The 25,656-nt window shown below is 43.9% G+C and overlaps 1 long non-coding RNA gene across 2 annotated transcripts in view; it reads left to right on the top strand.

Annotated features, from left to right (window-relative positions):
• The window catches only part of LOC123386106, a 136,054-nt gene that overhangs the window by 57,136 nt on the left and 53,262 nt on the right, over window positions 1-25,656 (top strand). For both annotated transcript variants that reach the window (XR_006599667.1, XR_006599668.1), the window contains one exon: window positions 10,661-10,747. This is a non-coding gene — a long non-coding RNA (uncharacterized LOC123386106). The remainder of the gene's footprint in view (window positions 1-10,660; window positions 10,748-25,656) is intronic.

The following is a 25,656-nucleotide window of genomic DNA, read 5'->3' on the forward strand; positions in this document are numbered from 1 at the left end:
GGATCCTTCTTTTGGAAGGGGTCCAACTCAGTTTGCACCCATTCAGACATTGCCTTTTCTGAAGACAGTGACCCTTCACTGTTCCTGTCGTGGTTACTTCAATTTAGCTCTCACCTGCCTTGCTCACTGCAAGAGAACATGCTCTCAGTATTGTTGAACCTCCCCTTCCTCTTGGTGCTGTGGTGTCCTGACAGTTCCTGGTCAAACTCCAGTTCAGTGACAGGAAAGGATCCCAATCATTTCCCATAATGAGCTCAGGAATGACCACTGGTATTAAGTGAGCGCCTCTCTGTGCTCCAGGCCTCTGAGAAGCTCTTTACATATTCACTCACTCATTCCACCAGTATTTGGTGAGGGCCCATCGTGTGCCAGGATCATTCGTTTTGCGCGGGTTATCTCCGTTCTTACAATTTGAACCCCGCAAATGGCTCCCAGCTCCTGCACTTAACCTTGCGCTGGGCTGCTTCTCTCATTCAGGGCTGCCCATGCTGTCTTAGGCAAGGGTGCCGGAAGCTCAGTCGGGTTCAATCATTTTCCAACTTGGGGGAGACCTCAAAACTTGTCAATGACCTCCCCATGACCTGGATAACAATTTCTCAAAATGTTGCTGCCTTTCATGTGTGGGTACAGACTTAGTTCCCTTCCATTTGGATAGCTTGTGTCTGATTGTCACCTTTGTATTTGGTGAGGTTTACATTTCCTTCTTTCCTTCCTTCCTTCCTTCCTTCCTTCCTTCCTTCCTTCCTTCCTTCCTTTCTTCCTTCCTATTTTTAAATTCATGCACTGGGACCTACTCTACAAATTTGAGAGGGAAGAGAAAAGAAGAAAGAAAGCAGAGCAATCTAAATACTGAAAAAATTTTTTTTCTTAACTTTATGAATGAGGCCTTTGAACTCAGTGGCCATGGCTCCTTCCTAACCTGTACCTTTCATGTCCTGTTTCCAGCTGGAGTGGAAAATCTGAGGTGCCCTGGCCCCGAGCCCGCAGCAAAATCTGGCTGTGGGTTACGTCTCCCTGTCCTAAATGAGTGGTGGCAGCCACAGCTGCTGGAGACGAGGAGCAGCCAGGCACTTCCTGCTGGGGAGCTTAAGTCCACAGCCATGGAAGTTTGCTGGGAAGGGAATGGGACCGGAGCCTTCACCAGGTGTAGCCAAGGGCAGCAACAACAAAGAATGACAAGGAAAAATTCCTGCAGTCAGTGGGCATGAGACTGGGGAGGAAGGCGGGGGGGTCTCTGGAGGTTGGTTTTGAAACTTTCTGCCTTGACTAAAACCCAGGTTCTCAGCACAGGGGATGTGACTCATGGCTAAGAAATTCCCCATGGCCTTGGATGACATTTACGTTGATTACCTCTGAGTCACATTTCTGGGAGGCACTTTTTTTTCACCAGAGGCAAACTGAAGGGAAAATGGCATGGATGGTGGTTTGGAAACAGTAGAGGAAACAGGGTCACTTGTATTCTTAGTAAGAGACTTAAAGACATGCAAGAATTAAAAGAAAAACAAGGCAAAAAAGGAAGGACATTGAGGAGGAAGGAATCGTCTCCCAGGGGAATGAGGAGAACTGGGGTCTCTCTCTGGCCATGAAGGGATGGGGGGAGCCCAGATGGACTCTAGTCTTTTGCTGCTTATTTGTGATTACAGAAATTTCGAATGTAAGAGATGGAGCTATCATTTGTTCCTTCATTTCACAAGTGTTGACTGAGAACTCTCGATGTTCCAGACTTTGTTCTAGGCACTGGAATGTTCCACTCCAGGATCTACAAACATGCGCACTTTGCTGTGCTTCCAGGGGTAGTACAGACTTGAGTCGACCCTGTCAGGGGTGCTGTGATTCAAAGGTTTGCCTGAGTCCTGGCTCTCACAGCTGCCCATCCCCACACCTGGGACTCCCATCTCCTAGAAGAATGGGCATGGCTGTTTTCGAAAGGGGGAAATGATGGCCCTGAACTGTCCCCTTTGATGGCCCTCCCCCTCCTATTATGTGTGTTTGAAGCCTCATCAGAGGTTAAGAGCTCTCTCTCTCTTTTTAAAAAAAAAATTTTTTTTAACATTTATTTATTTTTGAGAGAGAGACAGAGCACGAGCAGGGAGTGGTAGAGGGACAGAGAGACACAGAATCCTAAAGCAGGATCCAGGCTCTGAGCTGTCAGCACAGAGCCCGACAGAGCCCCACGTGGGCTTCGAACTCACAAACCGTGAGATCATGACCTGAGCCGAAGTCGGAAGCTTAACCGACTGAGCCTTCCAGGCACCCCAAGAACTCTCTTAATGTACATGTTGATCTCGGTTAAATCATGGGCTCCAAAAGTGTGTCTGGGGACAGGAAAAACAATGTCCTAAGTCTAGCAAGATTCCAAACCACCAACAGAAAAACCAAACCAAACAAACAGAAAACACTTCTCACCAGATTCGCTTCACCTCTGCTTGACTTGTATGAATGAGTCTGAGACTCTTTCCTACAAAAGGACCGTTTGCAGCCAGTAGGCAGCAGTTTGGGAAGTAAAGGGTGGTGATACTGAGGAGCAGAAAGAGCTAAAGACTAGGATTCAAAGGTCCAGGTTCCGAGCTGCGCTCGCCACGAACTGGCCCTGGAGAGTCAGGCAGTCTTGCAGACTGTGGGGAGAGCCCCCCCCGCCCCCGCCTCCGTCAAGAACAGAAGAAGGTGGGTACCTGACAAAACTGGACATAAACTGAGCAGGGTTATAATGAGCGGCATCTCACAGAAACTTAAAGAAGCCAGAGTGAAGGATGAAGCTTCTCACACTTGAGTGACCCTGGCCGAGGGAGGCTGGGCTTGGAGGATCTGGGGGAAGGATTGAACTATTGCCCGGCTGCCCTCCCGCTGAGAGTGAGGGCACTTCTGCCTCACTAGTGCTCTGTGTTCTCTAAACCCAGGTCAGAACTCACTGACGCCCCCTCCCGGAAACCCCCTGGCCATCTGGCTGCTCCCTTGACCCTACCTTCTGGCCCACACTCAGGACCCCCTCCTCCCAACTGACCTCCAGTGACCACTGCACACCAATCTATCCAGACAGGCAGCCTTGCAGCAAAGTCTTTATTAGAGACAGGATCAAAACATCACAAGGGGAGAGAGAGGAGAGGCGGGAGGGGATGGGGAGAGAAGAGGAAATATGGGAGGAGATAGACAGCAGCTCAAAGGCCTTGACTGAAGGTGGACTGAGGCCCAAGAGGGAGGAGACAGTGTGAGGAAGCAATGCTAACCGAGAGCCCAGCCACCAGCACTTCCTTTCCTGATTGTCCCGAGACAACCAGGTGTGGCCCCACCACTCCCCCCCAGCATCTCCCTTCTTCATTGCTGTCCTCTATGCGACTCAGTTGGTTCTCAAAGTTCTGCCCACTCCCCACCAGACCTGGAGGGGGCTCAGCTCAGTTCTCCCTCCTGCTCCTGTAAATTCTCAAGAGGCTTCTCTTTGTTGGAGCAGTCTCAGCTCCTCATTCTGATCCTCCTTCTGTCCATCTGGCCCTGGCCACCCGCAGCGTCCCCAGGTCACCCACCATGGCCGATCAAAGCTTTGGTGGCCACAGAGAGTATGGTTTGGGCCTAGGGCTCTGCATGTGTGGATGGGTGTGCACATATGTGTGTGCCCATATGCGCACAAGTGTACATAGTGGAAGTGGGAAGGCTATACTTAAAGCTGAGACAAAAAGGATTTGGGTTTCATAGATCAGAGGCTAGGAGGGCTCTCTTAACTAGGTGGCAAGCCAAAGGTAGGAGGTAAGCCACACCCAGTAGAATCTGTGAATGAGTAAATTCCTGTAATTGACCCCTGTATGTGTTGTGTGGCCTGCAATTCATTACCTGGAAATGAAATAAATGAATTGTTGTTGTTGTTATCGCTTTTGCTTGAAACAGGAGACAAAGTTGTATGATGTGCCGATGGGCCAGGTCAGTGGGGGTGGTTACCAGAGACATGTGGGATGAGCCTCTCGAGCTTTCCGTGTCTCTGGCTAAAGAGGAGAGAACTTCCATCCTGGCTGGCAGCTAGATGACTGATGAGGAGCAGAGACAATGTGTAGGATGGAGATGCCCTGGCTGTTGGGATATTGCCTTACCAGGGTCCAGCCAAAGCCCATTATTAACAAGAATGTCTTCCTTTATCATTTTATTATTATTATTTTCTAAAGTTTATTTATTTATTTATCTTGAGAGAGACAGATACAGCATGAGTAGGTGAGGAGCAGAGAGAGAGAGAGACAGAGAGAGAGAGAGAGAGAGAGAGAGAGAGAGAGAGAGAGACAGAGAGAATGAATCCCAAGCAGGCTCCATGCTGCCAGCACAGAGCCTGATGCTGGGTGTGGGGCTTGAACCAACGAAACCACAAGATCATGACCTAAGCCAAAACCAAGAGTCGAAAGCTCAACCCAGGAGACCCTCCCTTATCATTTTAAAAAGAAATTACTTTAGGGGTGCCTGGGTAGCTCAGCTGGTTAAGCATCCAACTTTGGCTCAGGTCACGGTCTCGCAGTTTGGGAGTTCGAAGGCCGCATGAGGCTGTGAGCTTGTCAGCACAGGGTCTGCCTCCGATCCTGTGTCTCCTTCACTCTCTACCCCTCCCTGACTCGTGCTCTGTGTGTGTCCCTCTCTCTCAAAAAATGAATAAACATTAAAAAATAAAAAATAAAAAAAAAGAAATTATTAGAGACATGACATTAGAATAACACAAAGCCAAAGCAAAAACGGCTCATAATTCCATCCTGAAGTCAACTCAATGGAAAATATGCAGGCTATCTGTCAAATACAAAATTCTGTCCATGGTGTTACTAAGAACCCCAGGCACACACACGGACATGGCAGATGACCTGAACTGATCAATGCAGGTTTTCTTAGGCTCAGGCCCAACCATTCTACCCTCCACCAAGTTTTCAGTGACTTTTCAAGGTGATTTGGCTTAGAAACCATGGAGGAAGGAGACGCAAAGCTCAGCCAAATCCCACCTATTCTCGTTCTTGTCCTCCCTTGTACCAGTCTATCCCTTTGACACATTTTCAGGTCTCAGTGGGAGGTAGATCTCTTGTCACGTGGTGACATGGCCCCTTGATGTCGATGGCAGGGAATGAATGAGTCTATGCATTCGCCCCTGAACAAATGGTGCTTCATCTGCGGTTGTTTGTACATGTGTATGCTTCTGCATTTCAGTGATTTCTTCCTTCCCTAACCAACCTGCTAAATGCAACATTTACAACCAGCCTCGCATGCCTTATTGCCAGGCTGGGGCCTGCTCATGTCAAATGAAGGCTGCCAGCTTCCCCTGCCAGAAGCAAGAGGCACTGGGAAAAATGGAAATTGGACAATAGTCTTGTATATTCCCTGCCCTGTCATGGATGGCCTTCAGCAGGAAACCAATCAACGGAATCAAAAGAACACGGTTTCCTGTTAACATAGAGCGATGCCAGACATTATTGCTTCATGCCCTGTGCCAGTCATTGTCAAACATAGCATAAGTAATAGCATATGACTGGGTTGTGGTTTTAGTGAAATATTCTTTTGCTTTTGGCACGGCACCACACACCTTCATATGCTTTATTGCCCTTTCCCAAACGCAGGGAGGGTTTTTTTTTCTTTTCTTTTCTTTTTAGATTTCTTTTCCCCCAAAGAACCGTATCTGGCTGTTTTGCTGCATACCAGGTCTTAAACCCAAGCCAGCTGACTCCCAATTCTCTCCAGCCTTTTCTTAAGCAACACTTTTTTAAAATATATTATTATTATTAGTATTGCATCACATAGGGCTAAAATAAACCCAGCGCGTATTGGCCTTCAACAATCTTGCTTTTCCTCTGAAAACGGCCAGTTCCCTAAGACTGGCTTTAAGAGAGAAAAACCTCTCACATAATATTTTTCTTACTTTCCAGGCTGATGTTGAAGGTGATGATAGGTCATAAGCCGCAGCCTCTGCAAGGATGTTACAACCCCTGGAGCGGGCGGGAAGTACATGTGTGTTTGGAATGCAACAAAAGGGAAAAGTTACTAGTATGTTTTGGACAGGACCCTGCATTTTTAACCCTTTCTTCAAGCCTCGGGAAAACTTAATGGCACTAGCTACTCAGGCGTTCTCTCCTAAAAGGACGTGGTGAAGGGGGGCATGTGAGTAGTCATCTGGATTGGTTTTTCTTTTTCAGTTTTGCCCTGTAGTTAAGAGCTTTGGTACCAGGCAGAGCTGGTGCAAACCCTAACTCTATCTCTTACTAGATGTGTAACTCTGGGAAAGGTGACAAACTTTCTGGTCCTCACGTTCCTCTGCCGAGAAGCAGAGAAAACACTCACCTTCCAGGGTTGTCATCAAGAATGTGAGTCAAATGCTGGCACTTTGCTTTCTGCTCTGTCACGTCAGCCTTTGACAGACAGGGTATGTCATAAGCGCTCGATCAATCACATGGCTATTATTACTAAAGCACTTTGGAAAGCACTGGATCCCTGCTCCAAATGCTTTTGGGAGTGGCAGTCAGGGATTGTGGGGTCAGGGTCGTGGAAGATATAGGGTCACAGGCAGAGTGGCTTCTCCCGGATGTTTGCATGCACTACCTCACTGAATTGTCATGAGAATTCTGGGAGAGAGAAATTAGGCAGTCATTATCATTCCCATTTCACAGATAAAGAAATGGAGGCCCTTGCACACTGCTAGAATTGGCAGAGTCATGACTGGACCCCAGGGCTCTAGAATCCTTGCTAATTCATCTATACACCACGTTTCTGCTTAGAGCTGGATTAATTGTTCTTGGCCTGTCCTAAGCTCCCTGAGGCTCTGTCTCTCCCTGTCCTTTCCAGGAAAGGCACAGCTCCTTGCCTTCACACACACACACACACACTGCACACTTCTGGGCCTGTGCTGCCTCCTGTGGTCTCCTTAAGAGCTCTGGTGCTCAGACAGGGATAGGACGTAAACCATTAAGTGATTCGCCTGGCTTGTATCACGTTTTCTTCCCTGCAGGCTCACCGCTGCCATCTTTCTCTTTCTCCAGAAGGTTTTTCCAAAATGCAGATTTATTACCTGAAGGCTCTTTGTAGCTCAACTAGTGTATTGCTTGCAAACAGGAAGAGGTAACCATCCATAAGAGGATGAGGTACTTAACTTGGGGTGGATCTTAGTTTGGGTTCCCAGGGAAACAACGTTCTGAGATGGAAATTGGCTTGAAGAAGTTTACTGCAGAAGGTCCTCAGGATCAACACCTCAGGGCTGAAGGGGATGGGGGTGGTGAGGGGGTGGTGGAAGCAGGACTGGGCGGAGGAAGCATGAAACAGTAGTGAGCAGTGTGGTTGCCACTGAGATTTAGCTAATCCTCTAGGAAGCTCTGGGGCTAGGACAGCGCTTCATAGTTGCCCTGTCTGGAGGGAAGGTAGGGGCTGGGTCTTTGTACGCTGTATTGACCTATCTTTGGGTGACTTTTGGGTATAGTCTTAAGGTAGTTTCTGGAAAGGGATTTGGCTGAAAGCCTTCAGTGCTTTACGCTTGGCCTCTGGGTGGATGCTCAGCCCCTAGAGGGCAGCTAGGTGGATTTCAGTAGTAATGACTCTAGGGAGGAAGGCAAGGCTGAGACCCTGGAGCATTAGGTTAGCTGGGAGCAAGATGCCTGGGGCTTTTGAGACTTTGCTGAAAAGACTTTAGGTGTAAAGTACTAGGAAAGGGAGGGCCATTCTTTTTGACCTGCAGCCGCAGCAGAAAAAGCCTCAGATGGCTGGAAAAGGGGTAGAGACGTTCTGCTGTGCCCACTCACCCTCTCATTAGAACTTGGGCACCGCATCAAATAAGATGCCGGACCAGTATTTCTCAAAGTGTGCTCTGTGAATCAGATACCTCCGAATTACCCTAGGGAGGGGGCTTTAAAAATGTAAATTCCTGTGCCCCAAATAGGGTAAAAAAGAATCTCTGGGGATGGACCAGGAATCTGTTTTATCAACATCCTCTCCCCTCACTATTTGACTTGTTTATCAATATCTCGGCCACCGCTGTCTCTACAACTGGCAAAATCTATGGGGCCAGGAACAAGTATTTTTCTTTTTTTTTTTTTTTTTTAATTTTTTTTTCAACGTTTTTATTTATTTTTGGGACAGAGAGAGAGCATGAACAGGGGAGGGGCAGAGAGAGAGGGAGACACAGAATCGGAAACAGGCTCCAGGCTCTGAGCCATCAGCCCAGAGCCTGACGCGGGGCTCGAACTCACAGACCGCGAGATCGTGACCTGGCTGAAGTCGGACGCTTAACCGACTGCGCCACCCAGGCGCCCCAACAAGTATTTTTCTTAATAATTATATCTGCACAGTTATGTTGCAGACTTTTCAGATGACTGCTGTGGTAGGCTTCAATTGCAGTGGCTGTATCATCCCAACCGATTGCCCTAGTAACCATGGCTGTTCTACTTACCCTTCTTCGGAGAGGCCAAACTCTCCTCCCCTCTCCCCCTTCTTGAACCCAGACATGGGGCCCAAACTGGAGCAGGCTTCTGCTTATAGGACTTCACGTCTCTGGCCACAATCATGAGTTGAAGATGGCCAGCTGACCTAACCTGGCCCAGTCGTTGTGACTGATGCAGAGTTGTGCCAGTGACTCGAGCTAAGCCAACTGGAGTCCTTCCCCCAGTCCCAGGATTTTTATTTCTCAACTAAAGCTGCTGTAGGGAAAGAGGAAGAGCCCTTCTCCCGTGCTTCTGAGGCCACGAGTGTGACTTTAACGCTTCCTGTAGGCGCAGCCAGAGGCATGGAGAAGGTGGGTTTCGGAGAATAAAGCAGACACAGCTAAGAGAAGCAGAGATGAGAGATGGTGTATCCGGATGGTGTTTAAGACCTTTGTTCAAGTTACCTCTGGTCTTGTATGGTTTGGTAATGTGAACCAATAACGAGCATGTTAGTAATGGGTTTCCTGGTTCTCAGAAGATGATATTAAGCCTGGGATGCTCGTGCATTAGGATGTGATCACGTATAACTGTGGGTTTATCAGACACACCTGCTTTCTAGGAGGGGCGTGAAGAGGGATGTTGATGGTAAATAACAGTGGAAAGGTTTCCATTCTCCTCCCCAGTGTGTGTGCAGTAACAACAAATCACCGCATGTGTGATGCGTTTGTATTCCAGTCTCTCGTTTAACTTTAAACAAAACAAAACTAAAACCCTTTCAATACAGTGTCCCAAGAAACTATCAACAATAGATGAAAATTAGCCTTTGTTATAAAATCTTCTTTTCGTTGGATCGTTGCCTTTGAGTCTCTTTCGGAGGAGGTCTTTGCATGTTGGTTTCTTCATGAAGCTAAAAGTTTTACATGTTGTGTCTCTGCACCCAGATGTATTAGCAGAAAATCTTTGACGTTCCCCATCTGAGAGAGAAGGTCCTTGGCTGCCATGTTATTTTGGCTTCTTCCAATCACCAACCCCAGTGCCAAGGCACATTTCTCGAAACAGTTACTCTCCTTGAGATTCAGTTTCTCTTTGGTATGTCAGGGCCTTAGCTTAAGGATGAGAAGGATTTTTGAAAAATCAAAAAGTTAAGTACTATAGTACTGTGGAGGAAAGCTGGTAAATGCAAATAAAAAGGGGCAGCCAGATGTCCGAGGCTGGATACTCCCCTTCTGTGCTTTTGGCTTCTGCAATCTTGCTTGCCTCTTGCATCAGCCAGCAGCTAGGAACCAGAAGCTTCACTATACTAGTTCTGCCCAACCCAGAAGCACATATGTATAAAAGATCAGTAAAACTTGAGCTGGGCGCTCCGCCTTTGGAGGTGACTCCGTTGGGCCGGCACAGGTGTGAAATAAACAGTCTTCTCTGATTCCCTGAGTGCTTGTCACTTAGCTCTTCCTGGGTGCCGAGTATTTGCTGTAACAGTATAATTGGTTTGGATTGAGAGGAAGAGAGCAAGTAACTCTTTTGGATATGCAAGTTTACCCCCAACAAAATTATGCTTCCTTTTTTGGGGTGATGGTAGCAGTGATGGTGGTGATGGTGATGAGCACACAGGAGAGGGTGGTCTTTCTCATGACTTTCTTCCATACCCAAGGCATTATCAGCACGGTTTCTATTGCTTCTCAATATAACGGTCCCCTGCCAAATAAGCATTTAAACTATGAGGGACAGTTAGACAAAAGCCATACAGAGACTCAATGTTTACCTGCCCTTTGAGCTAAGTAAAAATCATCCATAGGTTGTCCATCCTTCTTCCTTGTTTTTAAGGAGAACATTTAAGAGCTCTTTTCCTCCTCCTCCACCCCCGCCCCCCTTCCTCCTCCTCTTTCTTCTTCCCTGTCTCCAAATTAATCTGAGCAGGGAGTCCTGAAGCAAATGATCATGTTACAAGTCTAAATGTGATAGCCTGTCATCTTTCATTATTTTTGACATAAACAAAGCTGTCAGAATTCTTGGAGACCTAGACCTGCCTCTGGTTCAGGGTGTTCTCTTTGAGGCCGGGAGATCCGTGAGGATTAGAAAAAGGAGGCTTGCTCCAAGATAATGAAAAGAATGTAATGGAAGAATGGAAATGATCGCCAGTTCCAAACTTGTGTGCGCTTTTAGACCATTGCATTTTGAAGGGGGGCGGGGTATTGATTAAGGCTGTAAACTGTTTACATAATTGCAGCTTATTTTTATAAAATAGAGGTCCACAAGCACTTCATTAACCGGATTTCTTTCTTTCTCTATCCCCCTGCAATTTCCTTTAGATTTGATATGCAATTAAAGAATAATTGCGTGGCTTGTTTCCTGGAGATTGGTGCCTTCCGTGGACTGAATCGTTGAAGACTGGGAGGGTAGGTCTTAATATGTAAGAACAATACCTAACTATTGGAGTTGCCTATTCAGGATTCGGAGCTAATGTGCCATCACTCCAGGCACACACGCACAGAATGTTTTGGAAAAGTTTCTTATTCTTCACATACTTTGAATATGTATCTCTCTGCCAGTGATCCCAGGATGAGTTGAGTGTAAATGAATCCAAGTATCTCTCTATTCATTAGAAGCTCACTGTCTTCTTCTGGCCCCACATTCAGAGCAACAGCAGGGACTTATTTGGTTCAGAGTGGGTAGTGCTGGGGCCACCGTCTTGGTTTGGGGGCATTTCAGAACTTTAATATTTTGGTAACCCATGCTCTATAAATCATTGAATTACATCAAGTCTATTTAAAACCCCTCTGGGCAGCTGTTTAAAATGCTGTCACTGCAGTAAGCAATGTCCTCAGAGTCACATGGCAGGTTGGGGCCCAGAAGGGGATGGGTTTTGTTTGTGTTTCTTTAACTCCAGTGGGGTTTACCCTCTGACTCTCCACTTCTGTGAACAGTCCCTCCACTTCCAGTTATTTCAAAGTCAGGATATGAAGGCCACTTAGTCCTTCAGGATTAAGCCTTCCCATCAGATCAAATTCTTTTTCCTTAACATTCCTCTCTTCAAGCCGTTTAGTGAAAGTACCACAAATTGTTAACTTCAGATTAATATGTTTAATAAGTCAAATCTGGACTATTTCAGGAAGGCAGCAGGCAGAGGATTGCAGCTCAGCGGCCCTGTGGCTTTTCCTAGGTCATTGCTGGTGGCTGAGACCACCTGTGTAGCACCTGTGGGCAACTCAGGCCTAATTACCCCAGGGAGCCCCTGCTTTGCCAGTCTTGCTCTCTGGCCTCCAGAATTGCTCTGGGGTCTGACAGTGTAGGAGGTATCAGGAGGCCAGATCCTGGGGAGGGGGAGCGGGGGGTAGAAATGTGGAGTGAGGTCCCGGGCTTCCCCTTCAGAATGCCTCATGCTTATAGCTATAATGTCTGCCTCTGCCCCGGCTCCAAGCTCCTGGAGGAGGATGCTGCATCTGTCTTCCTCACTATCACACCCAGGCCTGGATTAAGCATGTGCTTGAATGCATGCACACACAAGAGAGAAAAGTTTAGCTGCAGTGGACTTACTCAGAACTTTTCAATCAGAAAAACAAGTTAAACATCGAATGTTTGTTTCAGCAGACTTATGCTGAAACCTTAAAGAAATCAAATTCCACAAAGTGGGGAGGGGGGGGGCGTGGAGGTCAGAGGACACAGTTCTGTTTTCAGGGGCTTGACTCTCCAATGGTTTTGTCCTTACCTGGCACATGGTAGGTGTTTAATAAATTCGTTGAATCTGTTCACGAATCCAAGTTCAAAGCGCAGCTTTGGAGTTGAGACGTGGGTTTGAATCTCAGCATCCCACTGACTAGCTGTGTGACCCCAGGCAGGTTTACTTAATCCTTTGGAGCTTCAGGTTAAATTGGGAAGATTAAGAGAAAGCATACAATATATTGTATATGTGACTTATATTAATGAGATAATGAATAGCATATATCATGTATATTCTCCCCATCGCATCTGACCCAGAGGGGGACCTGTCAGAGGGACCAGAGCTGGTTTTGCCTCTGTGCTTAGCCGCTGAAGAAGGAGTGCAAGGCTCTCCTGGGGAGGGAGCTGAGGCAGGTCAGCTTGTCTGCGGGCCGGGGTAGGCTGGGCAGCCCACGGCTGGGAGGAGGGTGCGGGCTTTGGTTTCTGCCCACTGTCCCCAGGAAAAGGAAGTAGGCAGGGCCGCAGCTCCGGATCCTGGCCCCCGGGGAACAGGCCCTGCGGCAGCCTGCGTCTGGACCGCCAGCAGCAAGGCTCGTCGGCTTGGCCGAGGAGCGAGTCCTGGATCAGCTCCGGGCGCATCCAAATCCGGGTCCCGCTGCGTCTGGGAATCTTCCCCGGGGTCACGAGGGCTGCCGAGGCAACCCCCTCACCCCAGCGTTTGTGTCGTTTGAACAGAAAACAAAATAAAACAAAACAAAACACCCAACCGTTCACAAAGAAAACAACAGTAACCGAGGGAAATGTGACTCAAAAGGTGAGCTGCTTATTCTGAGCAAAACCAAGCGTGGGGCGTCGACTCAGGGCTTCCCCGCAGCCCCAGCACGGCCTCCGAAAAGCCCCAGTTCCCCGCGGAAGGGGAGGCGACTGGTGTTTGGGAATCCCAGCGGGTGTCCCCAACCAGCCCGTCTTCTGGCCCTGACCTTGCTGAGAGTCTCACTAGGTCATTGTTTCTTTAAAAAACTGAGTAACGGCCAAGCCCTTAATTTGCTTTTTGCAAAATTCTCAAATTTATGGAAAAGGCGAAGGGAAGAATGAGTTGTGGTCCTCTAGAAGATATTCCTGTTCACGGGGTTGTCCCAAGTGGATTCCAGTGGATTCCAGATGCTTTCTTGATAAAGACAGACTGCACTGAAATGTTACCTCTCTGGAGTGAGGATTTTATTTCCTGCGGTGAGGGGCCACATTCATCCATCTATCCATCCTCCCTCCCTCCCTTCCTCCCTCCCTTCTTCCCTTCCTTCCTTCTTCCCTTCCTCCCTCCTTTCCTTTCTCCTTCCTCCCTTCCTTCCTCCCTCCCTTCCTTCCTTCCTTCCTTCCTTCTTGCTTGAGCGTTTATTTTTTTTTCTTTCTGATAATGACTATGCTTTTTAAATCTACTTGCTTTTTTCAAATAGCAAAATTTGGCCTGACCATTTTCTTTTTCTCTGCCCCCCCCCCAGCTAAAATTTGAAGTAAGTGTTTAAAATTAATTTCTTTTTGTTTTAATTTTTTTTAACGTTTTTTATTTATTTTTGAGACAGAGAGAGACAGAGCATGAACGGGGGAGGGCCAGAGAGAGAAGGAGACACAGAATCAGAAGCAGGCACCAGGCTCTGAACCATCAGCCCAGAGCCCGACGCGGGGCTCGAACTCACGGACCGTGAGATCGTGACCTGAGCTGAAGTCGGACGTTTAACCGACTGCGCCACCCAGGCGCCCCACGAAGTAAATGTTTAAAATTAATTTCTAATATGTTTAGAGCCCCCTCATTTCTCCCCGGAAAGGTCAGTGATGTAATTTTTATATGGCCTTTCATGTAATGGGTCTATTAGGTCTCTACCTGGTAGCCCTTGCCTGTTTCTCTCTCTTTTTCTCTGTTTTCTTCTTTCTCAAGGACTTGTTCAAATCTCATCTTTGTCAATTACTAACTTCCCAGTCATTTAGCCTTTCTAAGCCTCCATTTCTTTATCTGAAAAATGGAGCTAGTAATGCCCCATTTATGAGATTGTGGAACTGATAAAATATATTAAATATAATCACATACTCACATAAAGTACACTCAGTAGGGACAGCTATGATCATAGGTGTTGCTCTTCTGAATACAACTAGTTTTCTAATCTCACCCCCCCATCTCCCTTTAAGAAAACCTCAGCTGACAGTTTCTAGGCTCTGAGATCTTAGGTTAATCAGGTCTTCAAAGTCCTTCAACTTAAATATTCATATTATTCCCCAAAAAGGGAGGCCAGAGGTTTTTCTTCTACCTGAAGATCTTCTTTAGCCTCTTAATCTGTCTGCCTTCATTCTTGTCGTGCTTCAGACCTTCTCCAAACAGCAGCCAAAGTGGCGTCGTAAAAACAGAAATTCAAAACAAACAACAACAACAACAACAACAACAACAACAACAACCCACCTCCCCCGGAAGTCCAGGATCCTGTCACTCCCTTTCTGGAACCGCTTCAATGGTTTCCCCTTATACTTAGAATAAGATCTAATCTGCTTTCTCGGGGACCAGGATTCTCCGAGCTTGTCTTCCCTCTGGGTCCCCACCCAGTTTTCCCTCTCTCTCAATCTGTCTCTGTGCTTCAGTTACATGGCCACCTTTCTGATCTTTCTGTTCTTTGATGGCATTCAGCTGCCTGAAGGCTCTACTCTCACTCAGCCCTGGGCTTGAAACACTCTTCCCCTGAACTCTTGACTCTTTCAGCTCAAATGTCACCCTCTTCAGAGATGCCATCCCACTACCTGTTTTCCCCCTGCTGGGGGGAAACAACTTAAAAACAATCAGCTCAAACCAAAAGACCACAGAAACAAACGCAGTATCTTTCAAAGCAAGGAGCGAGAGCCAGAGGATTAACCAATTTCTAGAATCAAAGCAACAAAAAAAGATCGTTGTTAATAAGAAGCCTGATTCCATGGCTTGGGTGGTCAGAGCTTGGGTGGATATAATTCTACCCCACGGAAACTACTGAGGAGCTCATAGAAGAGTGAAAAAATTTGACTTCCCCTCATCCCAAGGAAAATAAAATAATTTTCCCCAAGCAGCTTCAAGGAAAGTAGGAGGAGAGAATAGGTTTATTTTTGTAATTATGATAATCTATTATGTATTTAACACCCACACTGCCTAGGTCTGCTAAGAGAATCAGTTTTTGCCTACTTACTGATTTTTTTCTCAGGCCCCACCAATGGGCTTTGTTTTCATAACATAAAAGAAATTTTTGGTTTCTGTAGAGAAAATTATGGAAGCAACATATACTTCGTAATTGGGTCTGAATTTTTTCAAGTCTTAACTCACTTTCTGATGTGCCTGGTCTGCGTTGTTTAGAGGCCATTGGTTTTGATGGCTTTGGGAGTTTGTTGAACTGCTGCAGATTATATATATATATGATATTTTTTTCCTGAGTAATTTGGTTTTGATCAAACCCCCAAATAAACTTTTTTCCAACTTCTTTCCCTTTTAGTTTACAAGCTCACATGTATTTCTTAAAAAATGTAATCCACATGGTTATATTCATTTATGCCCAACTCATCCCAGGATCACTGGCAGAGAGATACATCTTTAAAGTATGTGAAGAAAAACAAACTTCTCCTAAAACATTTTGTGTGTGTGTGTGTGTGTGCCTGTGTGTGTGTGTGTGCCTGAAATGATGGCACATTTGCTCAGAATCCTAAATAGGTAACTCTAATAGGTAGCTATTGTTCTGATGTGTGAAATAGGAAGATTTTAAGCAGTTGACAATAAAGTTACATATTATTTGAATTTAATTTTCTAAATAAGAAGTGCTTTCTATTTACTTGTTGGCATTTCAGGATTTTCCCTTCACTATTCAAATCCTGAGCAATGCTTCCACACTAGACTAATTTTCCTATGGGAAGAGTCATGGCAGCAAGAGAAAATAACTAGCATGTGATTCGAGACAAGTTAACCACTCTGAGCCCAAGTTTCCTCTACTGTTAATTAGGATTCAGATATCCAATCTGTAGAGTTGTTGCAAGGATTAGAGATAATGTAGGTAAAGCTCCTAGAATAATGTGTGGCTTATAGTAGAGTTTTAACAAGTGGTAAATGGTTCTATCTATATAGTCTTTAGTAATATTTTTGGTGAAGCTATATGTGACACTATCACCACCAAGTTGGTTATAGTGTGTGTGTGGAGAGGCGTGTGCAGAAAGGAAAGTCTACAGAGTGGCCAGGTGGCCAAAGTGGGCTGCTTTTAGAAAGGCTTCTTTAAGAAAAGCAGTACTTGTTGCCCTAGATATTTAGGGAACAGGACACTACTAAGCTCAGCATCTTTACAAACCCACATTTAGAGCAGATGGTCAGTTGGCCATTTGTCCACCACCAACCAAATGTTGATGGGGGTCATGATGGTTTTGGGGCCACACTTTGAAGGACATTGTTGTAAATAATGCCTGTGAGGAGGACCTCATGATTTTTGCGTACGTGATCTTCAGACCTTCAACTTCCCTATATCTTAGAATATTAGTTTTCTGCAATTATAGCTCAGGGAACAGGATAATGGATTCTAAAATAGGAAATAAAGAGAGAGTGTCTCTGTCCCAGCACAAATCTGAAATGGCAGCCCCTGCATGAAGCCACCCATGAACATGAGGTGTCTCCAGGTCTTACAATGCATTGACCACAGGTATGTTGCACACTTTGAATGGGAGTGTTTGTAGGGAACAGTGAAAAAGCAGGGGAAGCCATAGTAGGCAATCATGGGAAAGATTGTGTCAAATGGCAGGGCAAACCACTATGGCAACCTCCAGAAGTAATTATGGACATCTGGATTGATGAAAAGAACTACAGGATGGCAGGCATTCTGCATTTGGGACTGGGTTTTCCCAAAGGAAGATAAATGGAAAAAACATGTTTGCTTTAACTGCTGACTCATGGTACAAAGTTTTAATTCAGAGACTATAATTGAAAATGCAGCAAGAATGTAAAAGATTTACATAGAAAATATTTTAGCATATTGGCAAGACATTAATTATAAAACCAGATGGTCATGGTAGAAAAATCAACCAAGAGGCCTTTGTTTGTCTTTTGTTTTCTTAGCATGAAACATTTTTGCTTTACAAATTTCAGTATTCTGGTATACATAAGCAACACTACCTTTTCATTAAGATTAGTATAAAGAGTTATTGCCTGGTGTTCTGGAATATAAAAAAAAATATCAGAAATCATCATTATGGAAACCTGGAATATAAAAGCATTCTTGTGATAGAAGCTTCATGACCAAGACACTAGTTCTCTCTCCCCAGAGGCCAGTCTAATGAGACCATATTTCTCAGTTCCTATTAACCGTGACCGCTGTCTCAGTCAGGGGTCATTTGTTTGCAACAGAAGGTTGGAACAGAACTGCCTGAAATTAGCTCAGAAAGGAGAGTTTATTGTAAGGATATAGGAGGCTTTCTCTCTCAGAAATTTCATGTTCAGGGCATACGATCAGTTTAGAAAGTTCATCTTGACAATACGTCCCTCCCTCTTTGTCTTAAGACACAAGGCATCTTCTGTCTCCCTCTGCACACCTTCTCCATGAAAACCTCCTTTCCTCCCCAGGCTGGGTTTTTCTGCTTGGGAAACAATAGGCCCACCATGCCTGCCTATTTGAGTTTAAGTCTACAATCTTCGCCTTTGTTTACTATTTGTCCCATCTGGGTTTTTTTGTTCCTCTTTTTCTACATTCTTCTTTCTTACATTAATTTAGCATTTTAAAAATTATTCCGTCTTTCACAGTTAGCTTCTAGATTATATACTCTTTAATTATTCTTTTTGTGGTTACCACAGAGATTACAAACATGTGTCCCTAACTTATTAGAGTCTACTATAAATTGATACTGCTGATACTTCTTGGACAGTAAAAGAACCTCACAACATTTAAGCTGATTTTCCTGTTTAGGGCCATTGTTATTGTTATCGTGTGTTTTATTTCTACATACTTTTAATCCCACAAAACATTATTATTATTTTTCCAAATAGTCAATATTCATTATATTTTACCCACATGTTTACCTTTTCCATTTCTCTACATTCTTTCCTGTATTACCATGTTTCCATCTGGGATTATACTCCTTCTAAGTAACTTCTTTTAATATTTATTTTAAGTAAATGCCCACTGCCAGCACATTCTCTCAGTTTTCTTTGTTTGAGAGTCTTTGTTTTGAAACTTACTCTATGATAAATGGGTTTTTCTTCTGCTTGTGGCACTTTCTCTGCCCAAATTTACACACATAAACTAGTTTTCCCACCTTCAGGGAGACACTGCAATAATTATGAGAAATGTTGATAGTTTAGTATGTGAATGTATATCTTTTGCCTAAAAGGGAGGACTCGAGTGCATTTTATGATTCCAAATTGATAAAATGTCAGGTCTTGAAGGCCTAACTTGTGTCAGGCAATGTGCTAGTCACTGGGAATATAAAATCAAATAAGGCATGATGCTGTCTTCTAACAACTCATGGTCTTATAGAAAAGACAGGTAAACAAATGTGATAAGCTGTGCGATAGAATCACACATAGGTGATTTTAGGAGCCAAAGGAAGAACCTCCAAATCAGAATTAAGAGTCAGGAAATGTTTCGCAGGAGACACCTTGGGTTGAATTTGAAGAGTAGAAGTTGTTGGACCCATGTATTAGTTAAGAGTGATTTGACTGCAAGTAACAGAATATCTGACTAACAATGACTTAGATGGAAGTCCTGAGGCATTTGACATTGATTTTAGCTGTGCATTTATGTTCTTTGTTTTTCTGCTCTGCCATCCTTATGGTCATGGCTTTTTATCCTTGTGCTTTATGGTCTCCTAATTTCAACAGGATATCCACATCTCCCAAAATAACATCCCTGCTGAAGGTGGATAAAAGAGGGGGGATGGACAGCACCAGCTGTATAGACCTGTTTCTTTACAAGTCTCACAGCAGACTTCCTCTTGTATCTCATTGGCCATGATAGTAGGTCTTGTGGCCACTTCTAGCTGTAAGGAATCTGACAAAGGAGGGTCTGCTTTGCAGGCCTCTGGAGAGGGAGGTAACAGGGTGCTGGAAAGGGCCGTTGGGTTAGTCAACCACTGTGTCTGCATGAATCTAAGGTGGGGACAATGCCTTCAGGGACAGGGAACAAATGTGTAAAAGTTTGGAGTTATAAAATTTTATGTACATTTGGAGAACTGCAAGTAGTTCTAGAACAAATGGGGCATGCCCAGGTAGGCTAGAAAGGTAGACAGTGGCCAGAACACAAGGTGACTTATGGGCTAAAGAGTCAGGCCATGAGCAAAAGAGGGTCTCATCTAGAGGAGGGAAGTGATCAGACTTGTGTTTGCTTTTTTTAAATTAAAGTTGGTTTTTATTTTATTTAAAAACATTTTTTAACATTCATTTATTTGTGAGAGACAGAGTGTGAGTGGGGGAAGGGCAGGGGGTGAGGGAGACACAGAATTCAAAGCAGGCTCCAGGCTCTGAGCTGTCAGCACAGAGCCCGACGTGGGGCTCGAACTCACAGACTGCGAGGTCATGACCTGAGCTGAAGTCGGATGCTTAACTGACTGAGCCACCCAGGCGCCCCATTATTTTATTTTTTATTGAAGCGTAATTGAAAGACAGCATTATGTTAGTTTCATATGTATAACATAATGATTTGACATTTGTATGCATTGTGAAATGGTCAACACATTAAGTCTGTTTATCATCCACCACCATACAAAGTTACAACAATTTTTTTCTTGTGATGAGAACTTTTAAGATTTACTTTCTTAGCAACTTTCAAATTTAGAATACAATATTATTGACTGCAGTCCCCATGCTGTGCATTACATCCCCATGACTTATTTATTTTAGAACTGGAAGTTTGTACCTCCTGATCTCCTTTACCCGTTTCACTCACCCCCTCCTGCCCCGCCTCTGGCGACCACGAATTTGTTCTTTGTATCTATGAATTTTGTTTTGTTCGTTCATTTGTTTTATTTTTTAGATCCCAGATATAAGTGAAATCATATGATATTTGTCTTTCTTTGTCTGACTTGTTTCACTTAGCATAATACTCAGAGTTGTGTTTTCAAAAGATTGCTCTGGTGGCAATGTTGAAGTTGTCTTGGAAGCAATCCAGATTGGAGCCAAGAAGAATAATCAGAAAGCTATTGCAGTAATGTAGACAGGAAGGGATAAGGAGTAACTGTGGAGATAAAGATGTATCAATGAACATGAACTCTATTTAAACAATAGCTATTACAATGTAATATAGTTTAGTTGTTAAGAATTGGGGTTTTGGAGTAAGGTATAACTGGGTTCAAATCTGCTCTGCCATTTCCTAGCTGTACAACTCTGGGAGCATCACTCAACCTCTAGGAATCTCTTTTCATTTGCAAAGTGGGGGCAGAGAGAGGCCAGTATCCTCTTCATAGGGGTTAAATGATATAATACAGTAAATTGTTAATGTAGAATCACATTCAGTTCTTTATATATGAATATACTCACACATTTATATAGATGCTAACATAGAGCGAAAAGAATAGATCTAAGTGGACCACAGGTTTCAGACTCTGGATGGTGGATGGGGAATATTAGAGGGGAAACAGGTTTGAAGGAAAGAAATCTAAGCTCAGTACTGGAAACATTTGCCTTTAAGGTAATTTAGGGACATTCAAATGGCCTATGCCATTGGGCATGTGACACTTGAGCACAATGAATTTGACCAAAAATAGACGTTTGAGTATCACATATTACACATTATAGTTGAAATTTGATTGAGATCACTTAGTTATCTGAGTCATCTTTGGAGGATTTGGGATAGGGAAAGTAGCTGGGAAGAAGACTAAAGAAATGGCTGCAAGGGTGGAAGACAAACCAGGAGAGTCACATGAGACAAGGGAAGGGGTGACCAAATGCACTAAGTGGTACAGAAAGTTCCAATCCTGACTTTTATCATTACAGGTCGTAGAAAGCCTCAGTGAATGGGTATTTTGCAGAGTAGTAGAGATTTAAGCTGCATGGCATGGGTTGGAGAGTGAATGGGAAGAAAGAAGATAGAGATAGTGAACCTAAGGTGCTATCTCCATAAACTTGGCCATGACCAAAATGAAGTAACTGGACAATAGCTGGAGTGAGGGAAAGTCAACAGATGGCATCTTAGTCTGCTCAGGCTTCCATAACAGAATACCACTGACTGGGTGGCTAAAATAACAGAAATTTGTTTTCTCATAGTTCTAGAGGCTGGAAGTCTATGATCAACTTGCCAGCAAATTCCATTTCTGGTGAGAACTCTCTTTCTGGCTTATAGATGGTTGCCTTCTTGGTCTGTCCTCACATGGCCTTTCCTCAGTGAGTGCTAGTGGAGAGAGAAATTAGGATCAGGGCCCTGCCCTAATGACTTCATTTAACTTTAATTACTTCCTTAGAAGTACCCCCTCTCCAAATACAGTCAGACTCGGGGTTAGTGCTTCAACATATGAGTTTTAAAGGGGACACAGACCTTCAGTCCATAACAGATGGATTTTATGAAAACAAACAAACAAACAAACCTGAAGATGTTGGTGTGTATGTGAGTGCTGAGGTAGAAGAGCTAGTAAGGAGGACAATATTAAAAATACAGGAGAAAGAACATGGCTATTGGAATGATGACCCTTAGAAGCGAAAGTATAGCCTTGGATCACAGAACTAAGGGTGAAGGGAGTGGAGATGGAGTAAAGATGGATGCACTAGTAGGTGTTCTGGTAGGGAATTCCAGGCTGATAGAAGATGCAAAGTCATTTGAGAATGAGGTGATAGTCAGGAGGAAGGGGTTTAAGGAGATAGGTAGATGTGTGGTTGCTTAAGCCCTGGCTGCACCGAGACTGGGAATTGATAATGGTCCAGTTTTCCCAGTTGGGTGATGATGCCTCATTTAGGTAAGTATCTTACACATCCTTGAAGGCTGCTAATCTGCTCAACCATTACTACCATTTTGTATTAGCTGTCATCTAGAGACACCAAGTTGAAGCTTGAGTTGAAATTCCTGCCTTTGAGTCCAGAAGTACAGGTTGGAGAAGATACAGTAGCAGGTATCATTAAAATAAAAGGGAACTTTAGTTGTCAGGACTGTAAGGGTTCATGGTGCCCATTGCACTTTTGGCCTGCATTGGTAAAAATACAATATAGACAACAAAGAAAGTAAAAATCCCTCTCCCATATGCACCTGTCAGGCTATAACTAGAGAATTCTGGGCACCACACTTGAGAAGAGCATGAACTATGTTGTAGTGACACAGAACAACAGACAGGACTCGTGTCTTGCCATGTGACACATGGGTATAGCCACTAAGGGACATTTAGTCTAGAGAAGAGAAGATTCAGCAGTAATAAGATAATTGCTGGTTTAATCAGTCTATCTTATCTTTTATGGGTTCTCACTTCAAAAGAGGTTTCACACCTGCTGTTTCATTGCTTTCCTCTAACTTCCCTGGGGAAGAGGGACATTATTACCCAGACTTCACAGACGGGGAGATTGAGACATCTAGAGGATAAATACAGGAGGCAGCCCAGGCAACCAACATTCAACAACTTGCTCCTTCACCATCTCATTCTTGACGATCATAATAAATGTTTCCCCCTGTCTCCTCCCATAAAAATCCTCCCATCCTGCAGAGCCCAGCTGGAATTTCTCTTCAAAGAAGCTTCCTCTGCATCATGGAGCCCTCTTGTCTCCTTTGAAATCTGACAGTATTCAACATTTTACTAAGGATCTAAACAATATAAATAAAATGGCAGCTGTTGTTGGGCCTGCACTCCTGGGTTATATATTATTTTGTGTTGTTCACTGCAGTTTGGCATATGTTGGTCACCTCTCCCTCCATACGGTGAAAATAGGGGTTCTTATCTCTCATAAGGCCTGGTCCAGTGCTGAACCCTGAAGAGGTGTTCAATATTATGCCCTTTGCCCCATAAAGAACAATCTTGCCATTTTACAAGACTGTCCATTATACACTGCATCCTTGAAAACATAGTCTGAAACAAAGGTCAGTCAGTATGTTTGCTTGCGTTTGCTTGGAAGTGTAAGACACCCATGAAGAATTGTCTCCCAATGATAGGTAATTCTCAAATATTCCCAAGCATTAACATTTTAGCAGCTAATAAGAGCTACCAATTATCTCCTTGACATTCTCCTGATCGATAAAGTAGATAATAAAAACTGGAATACCAGGAGATTTAACAAGATTGTGTTTTTTTTTAAATATGGCCTGCAAATACTTCTACTTAACCTAAATTAATCCTTGAAAAAAAATTACATATGACTGATTTGAAGCACCTATTTTTCCGTTTTAAGTTTTCCTTAAAAAAATTTTTTTTAAATGTTTTTAAATTTTGGACAGAGAGAGAGCAAGTGCCCCCAGAGGAAGAGAGAGAGAGAGAGAGAGAGAGAGAGAGAGAGAGAGAGAATCCGAAGCAGGTTCCATGCTTAGTGCAGAGCCTAATGTGGGCCTGGATTCCCGACCCTGGGTTCATTACCTGAGCTGAAATCAAGAGTTGGACACTCAATTGACTTAAGCCACCCATTAAATTTTACTTCTGCCCACATACTATTTCCGAGACCTCATGTATTTGAGGACAATGCTTTTGATTTTCTTTGAATTAGCCATTCCCCTGGCTATTCAACACTCATTCCATTCACTGAGTACATGATCCTTCATGATACAGCCTCAGCCTCATCCAAACGAATTCATTCACTCATGTAGGTTCTGCTCCATCCTAATTCTGGAAGCATCTCAAGCATGTTCTTCCATGCCTGTACACCTTTGCGTGTGCTTTTTTTTTCCCTCTGCTGGAAAGCTTGCCTATTTTTTTTTTTTTTTTGAGAAGGTAAACTATTTGTCCTCCAAAACAAGACTTATGCTTTGTCTTCTCTGTGGAACATTTCCTATATCCTCTAAGTGGAATTACTGCTGCCTCCGTGATCTTTGTTCATCTATAATAGCACCTCCTATACCGCACTATAATTATCTATTTATATAGCAATCTCAGTCAGTTTGAGAGTAGGAACTATGTCTCTATATTCCTATGCCAAACAGAGTGGATGTTAAGGAATTTTTTTTTCTCCAAATGAATGTATACATTAGACCTCTTGGTCACAAGCAACTGATGATCTCAAGAAAAAAGATTTTATTGGATAACCAATGGAGATAAGTCATTGAAGGACTAGAAAACTGGGTTTGGAGAATGGGTGGGACACAAGGGAACTCAAGAGGGCAAATCAGCAGGGACAAAGAAATTCTCACTATCATTCATATCTTTGCATCCCTCCCCTGGGATTCCCAGGATGGGGAGAATGTCCCATTGACCAAGTCTGTGTCTCATGCACACCTTCACACCTTCAGTCTATTCACTCCACGGACAGGCTGGGATGAGGTACACCCAACCTTGTCAGGTTGTGAGTCTGGGGGCTGGGAGCTGGGGGCAGGTACTACTTCTCACCAAGATTACATACATTCGGGAAAAGCAATTCCCTGAAAGGAAACCAACATGTAATATGAAGGGAAATCAAATGTGTCCAACAATAAAAAAAGTGACAAATGTCTACTATGAATGAAATTTTGCAGAAAAAGAGACTATGTGATTTTAAAATCAATTTAATATTGGATTGGTTGATTACCAGCAAGCTCACTTGTGACATTTAGCACCTTTCTTTACTTTCCTTGATGAACTCAGAGCTCTTGCATAAATTTAATAATGTGTTATGTATCCCCTGGGTGTCTGATTTACTGACTTGAGCTGAATGACTGGACTCAATACAAAAAGAGCTTGCAAAGTTCGCCTATGGCTTTCCAGCCATGAAGGAACTAAGCTCTTATGCTCCCTGGAGATGTTAAAAATTCTAAAATGAAGTACCCTCTGCTCTGGTTTCTGCATTTCAGCATCTCTCTTCTGCTCTCACATACTTTTGCCATTTTAAAATTAAATCTAAGAAACTCATTCCATATTTTTCATCATCTGCTTTTGAAAGTGAATGTTATGGATTTATGGTTTGAGGTTCTTTGATGTTAGAGCAGCAAACTATGCTTGCTTCACTTGTTTTTGTTTCATTTTTTTTCACATCTATGAAGCTTTGATAATTTGATTTATTAAAACACCACAGTCAATGTAGGGGAACTGACACCACTTGCGTTGTTGGAAAGTGTCACAAAACATCAGGCGCTAGTTCCCTATGGAGAGCTTATATCTGTTATTATGTACCCCTCTCCTCTTTGGTCCTCGGGGAAGTTTGGTATCAAGCAACATCTCAAACTATACCCCAAGGATATTTATTTCTAGGACATTTCAAGATTTTAATAACTATATCCCACCCCCTCATTTGTATTTTGTGCCTGCTAAGATGTACACAAAGGTCGGTTAGTTTTTCTTTGTTTATTTTATTTTATTTTTTTATTTTTAATGTTTATTTATTTTTGAGAGAGAGAGAGAGAGACAGAGTGTGAGTGAGGGAGGGGCAGAGAGAGAGAGAGGGAGACACAGAATCTGAAGCAGGCTCCAGGCTCTGAGCTGTCAGCACAGAGCCCGATGTGGGGCTCGAACTCACAAACTGCAAGATCATGACCTGAGCTGAAGTTGGACACTTAACTGACTGAGCCACCCAGGCACCCCATCAGCT

The sequence above is a fragment of the Felis catus genome, chromosome B3 (genome assembly GCF_018350175.1).
Source record: "Felis catus isolate Fca126 chromosome B3, F.catus_Fca126_mat1.0, whole genome shotgun sequence".
Classification (NCBI taxonomy): Eukaryota; Metazoa; Chordata; class Mammalia; order Carnivora; family Felidae; genus Felis; species Felis catus.